The following is a 6,000-nucleotide window of genomic DNA, read 5'->3' as shown; positions in this document are numbered from 1 at the left end:
AGCATTCTCACATATTGGAAATATGGTTTGGGTGACTGGTGGCACCTGAGTAGAGCGCACAGAAGGCATGACATGATGCAGACTACACTGTGGTCATATAGCCAGTTTGTAATTTGGTCATAAAGAGCTGAGTCTCCTGCTGTTACTTGAATTTGTATGAAAATTTGAGCTTCAACCTTTACAGAAGTTCTTGCATGTCATTATCCTTCCAATAATACATTTTCATCACCATTTTCGTATAAATGACCCATATTCCTCACCTTCAGATGTCATCAGAATTCAGCCTGTAATAGTAATAGTAATTTCAGCCTTCAGGCTGCTTTTCTGTTGCTGTTGTTTTGGTAAACTTTGGGATCAATTTTTATACAGAATGAAGTCCATAGTTTTTGTCGCCCATCACTTGCATTAAAAATGCTTTAACAGGAGGTCTTTCTGTTGCCAGTTTGAACAGATGAAACAGCTGCAGGGAACAGAAACTCTTTCAACGTACATATTGGCAGGTGAATATTATTTCAAGAGGGACTTAAAGAAATGTAAGCCTATCCATTAATGCTTTGAGGATTTATTGCACACGACAGTGATTGAGCTCGGGCTTCTATAACTTTTAAATGGTTTCAAACTAGATTAATTACCCTCAAATTAAAGCTGTAAGTCAATCATTTAACCTCATAGTAATTGATATATTTAAAATCTAATGTGCGGGGGTACAAAACCAGAAAAACCAAAGTCTAAATACTTAATTTCCTAGTTTTCACTTTCATATTTCTCTAACTCTCAGACAACACTCAGATCAAAATAATGCCCTTAATCCTTGCACTGTAATGGCAAAAAGAGGCACACCACATGAACAGCTTGCCTAACAAAACAATGAAGAGAGCTTCTTGAAAAGTCAGAGAAGTTACTTGGCAGAGAAAAAAAACATGCTGAATGTGGAATTCATGCTCAGTTTGTGTGTATGGAGGTTATATGACCAGACGGGGTGCGAGTGAAAGAGAGTGTGGTGACCTGTAACAGCTCCATGACTCCAGTGTGGGGCTTTAAAATCCACACGCCGGGGTCCTGGATTGAACCCACAGCAGACCTCACTTAAGTATAGACAAGGCAGCCCCAATGGGAAACTGATTGTTTATTTAACTACTGTTTTATGGAATACCTAGTGACAGGAAGTCCTTAAAACAGCAGCAGTTACTATTTATATAGTCCCTTTTCAGAGTAAACACCCTGGCTCGCCCCTCCTCCCTCCAGCAGACACCCTGCCGTTGAGGAATGCACCCATTCACAAGCTGGTGGCCATCTTGGAAGCTTGCCTCTCACTTCCTGTTTCCATGGCTACACTCCAGTGCTACGGGAGATGATAAGCACTAGCAGTCTTGGGTCCTAATCCTCTTCATCTAGCTCATTTTCTACATCACTTCATGCCATTCAGAATAAGCTGGAAAAGCCAGTTAGCCACAAGAATCACATTTTTACGCACATAATCGCAGCACCTGGAGCAAATATACACCAAATGTGGATGCATTTTTATTTATTTATTTATTTATTCATAATCTGAAAGCATACAGTCCAAAGTTTTATTGATTTGAGTACAGACCATTTATGCTTGGGTCTGGAATACACATGTTTGTGTGCAGCTATGGGGCAGCTGTATTCTGATCTGCTCCTCCAGTGCTGCACCATAAATCACAAGGTCACCATGAACCTGTGGGACCAGAGGAAACATCACTGTTAAACAGGAATGAAATTTCACTTCAGCCTTTTCCTGCTCCTCGACTCCCCTGATACCCACTACAACCAACTCCCGAATGTTTTATCATGACAGCTTCACGTCAGTGCCGATTCGCATGTTGGGGATGAGACCGGAACAACACATCCGTATGATTTGGGAATCCATTATAAATCTGCGCTTGGTGGAGGTGATATAGTGCAGGAAGGCAGTTTTCATGGCTTCATAACAGGAGTACCATTCAAAAAATAGCCTGGTAATAGATTTTGTTACTTTACTTGAGAAATAGTGCATTTGGATTATAAACACTTCTGCTCCTTTGCGAATGGTGGCAGGCGTTTGCTTATCTGTTTGCTTTTACATTGTGACACATAAAAAATTGCACTGGTAGTGGGTGTGGAAGGAAATTGTTACACACATTCTATTTTTTTGACTGATTACTTATTACTATACCTAAAAAATATACTATGTATAGCAACTGTTAATTGGATATGTCCATGTATTTTTAAAGGAAGAGGTAGATATTATAGATATTGATATTATATTATCAATAGCCTGTTTAGAACATGTGCATTTAACACCCCTGTCTCCCACGGTAAAATTGTGAAAGTAGCAGAGGAATTTTATTTTGAAAAATATTAAAAACATTTATGCCATAAAATTGATGCAGAAAAAGCAAAAAAAATGTGTATAAAAATTAACAAGAATGCAGGAAATTAAGTGTTTGATAATCAAAATGTTCTGGCGGAGGACCCCCAAAACCCCAGATTCAAATGTGTCTGCCAAATGTTGAAGCAAAACCTATGCCCTAGTTTGCATGCTTGAGAATATATCACCAAATACCATTATGTCATGTACTGTTTGTGTGCGTGTGTGTGTGTGTGTGTATGTGTGTGTGTTTTATCCCTTTGTGGATCAAAAAAGTGCCACTTGTCTGTCTAAAAATCTTAGCATCATCAAATCAATCAAATCAAATCATCAAATTTAAAATGTACTTCATTAACTCTATTCACTAAAAATGACAAAGGAGTGTGAAGGTGGACACCAGGAAGAGTAGCTGCTGCATATGTGGTAGCTAATGGGGATCGAAATAAACAAATAAAGGTAGAAAGAACATATTATTTGAGTTTGTGTTATGTTACTTGTCAAAAATTGGTGAGATCATGAGTATCTGCAAAATTCTCATCGGTTTGTCTAGTTCTATCCCTGTAGGCAAAACAGTGGCTGTGTTTATGTGAATGAATATGTTATATTGCTCAGCTGTGGACAACTGTGGCAAAACAGTGACTATTAAAACTGGAGTTTAGACAGTTTTATACCCCTTACTGTTCTCACAGAGACACAATATCGGACAGGAGAAAGTTTTAAAGATGGTAAGAGGATGTACGGGGTCACTGTGGTGTCAGGAGGGACGCTCAGGATTGTTCTACATGGTAAAGCGTGGGGAGACGTGTGAATAAGTGAGATGTTACAGACTGATGAAATTCCCAGAGAGCCTACGATGGATAATGTGATCCTACCACAGTGATGCAGAAACCAGATGGAGAGAGGTGCTTTCAAATTTCTCTTTACATCCATGAACACACACAGGCACATACCCGTACCTATACAGAAAGACACAACACACACACAGTCATTGCACACACCTGTCTAAGTCTTAAGATATACAGCCTCCGAGGGGAAATCCATTCAGTCTATGTTGTAAAATATTGTGATTTTTCTCACTCGCGTATATATTTCTTTGCCTGAAAAAAGTTTTCCTTGTCTTATAAAAACTCATGAAAAGACACAAATAAATGTTTTAGATTTTTGCAATAAGTACTCTAGAAAAAAAGAAGCAAACATCTGCTTATTTGTGAAATTTAGTCCTCTAAAATTGGGCATCAGATCTGACAATTGCAACAAATAACAATTAGGCTTTGATATTTTGTCTTGCTGACGAATCCACAAACCCTGACTGGATCAAACAGAGGGATGGTACTCCTGTTATCTGAAAGTGCCTTTTAATAGCACTGGGAGTCAGGCGTCCCTCAGGCCCCTGCTGACAGAGTCAACACAACCCAGGGCTGCTTTGCAGGTCATAAACACTCTGTTGACAGTGGTCAGAGGCTTATTATCCTCAGAGCAAAGGACAGCAAGCTGGAAGTACCAACTCCAAACAATCCCAGCCGGTGGATTTAGACAAAGCCTTTGTTAGCAGGACTCCTGCCATTTCCCCTTTTTTAAGGCTATATCAGGACGTCACATGAGAAGCGTTGGTATTTTAATGTATAAAGTGTAAACTGGCATTGTTTTGCAGCCTTTACATGATCATCAAGTAATCTTGTATTGGCTAAATATGTTGTAATCTACTGATATTTGATCAGGGCTGATATGACTAAAGAAACAACCTTCGTATCAGTTCAATGTGGGCCAGAGGTCACGGCTGCTTTGTGCGCTCAGTGTTTCTGCTGCTTCTGCTCACAGTGAGCTGCTTGCTGGAGCTGCTGTGGCTCAACAGTGTGGAGCTGGCAGCTCCGCACAGATAAGTGAGCATGTACCCCAGGGGGCCAGAGACAGCCGAACCCTCAGTGGATGAGAAGTGTCTGTGCTGTCAGCTTTGGTTCCCAGCATGGCCTCTCCACCTCTGTCGCTCCTCCCGCCCCCACTGAGCCCCTCCCTGGCCCTTTGTGTGTGGACCCTGCTCCCTGTGGACTCGCCACTCTCTGGCCTTTCACATGCGACTGTGTCCAATCACCCAGCTCACCCCCCTCTGAACCCAGAGCCTCTGTCTCCATCTTCAACCAGCTCCTGACCCTGAGAGAGAGACAGACAGAGAGAGAAATGGCTAGATGGATAAAATGGGCTGTACTGTCTAATGAGACATACTAAATACATACAAAAGAGACATACAAAAAGTTTAGAAGTTAGCTGAATATTGTTATTAGTGGTTAATAAGCCATGTATTCACACTATATAAAGCATTTATAAGAAATTAAAGGTATAATGTTCAGGAATTAAACAGTATTGCCAGTAAAAGTGAAAGCCAACCCCAAATTTACTTTCATTTTGGAACAAGCTTAGTCTGCCTGGTGTTTTGCTTCCCCATATTTGGCTTTTATTTATTGTGCTGGGTCTGCGATTTTTGTGGTTATCTCTTGGATGCATGCTGCTTATGGTCTGGCATCTGGTTGCTACCTTCTTATAAAGTCCCGACTTCACCTAGTGATGAATGATAATTTAGGAGATTATTGTTTTTTTGGAAAATCCTGCATGGTATACCTTTATGAAAGATAACTTTTGGTTTGCCAAGTTGTGAAAAATCAGTTTTTCTGGTCAATATCCACAGTTTACCTGCAGTTACACATGTTAATGAATTGTATTCAACGGCAGAGAAGAATCCACCAAGTCTGTGGTTTGATAGTTTGCCCATAACTGAAATTGAATAAAAGCAATACTAATGTCAGTAATAATAAATGTAACTATAATAGCAATATGAAAAAAAATGGTCATCTGTAAACATTAGGAGGAATTGGTTGAACTTTTGCATGAGGAAGTAAAGACCCAGTTAGGTTTGAATAAAAAGTTTTTTGGTGGATTACCAACAACTGTCAAACTTCAGGCCACTGTTTCAGATCAACAAACAACAAAAGTAGTTGTGTTGTAGTGAATCAATGCTGTTTTCCCCTCAGATTTTAGGCTTAAAACATGACAGTTTTGTTCTGACCTGTCAGTATTTTTCTCGCGGGGATAGTGCCACAAAATGCAATTTTTTTTACAGAGAAATTATTGCTTTCTATGCCAGCATTTTGCCCCCCCCCCCAAAAAAGTGAGGATTTTAATCCAAAACATGGTCTTTTCCTAACCACATCAAGCGTTTTTTTTTTTGTTTTTTGTGCCTTAACCCAACACACATTAACCACAGCCATGCTGAAATGTAAAGTTTCTGCTATATCTGCTACATAAAAATGGGCAAATGCACCATAACCGCAATTTGCAGGAACGTACAATGCAGACATTTTTTTTCTGGCATTATGGTTGGCTTATTACATTCATAAAACCCATTGTTAAAACTTTTCTAATATATGATATTATAAAGTGGTGCTGTAAGTAACTGGACAGTATGTGAAGAAAAAACACTTCACAAAGAAAGAAAACTGGCAAAATGATAGCCTCTGTCCAACTATGAAAACAGAGTTGAAGCATCCGTCCTTCATCGGTCCTGCTCCACCACATCCTCCATCTTGTTTTCCCTCTCCTCCTGTGTCAGAGGTCTGCTGGTTTGTTGGCTTTGGCCC

This window comes from Plectropomus leopardus, chromosome 6 (genome assembly GCF_026936395.1).
Source record: "Plectropomus leopardus strain MGB_pleo_1.0 chromosome 6, ASM2693639v1, whole genome shotgun sequence".
In the NCBI taxonomy this organism is placed as follows: domain Eukaryota; kingdom Metazoa; phylum Chordata; class Actinopteri; order Perciformes; family Serranidae; genus Plectropomus; species Plectropomus leopardus.
This window is presented reverse-complemented; position numbering follows the sequence as displayed.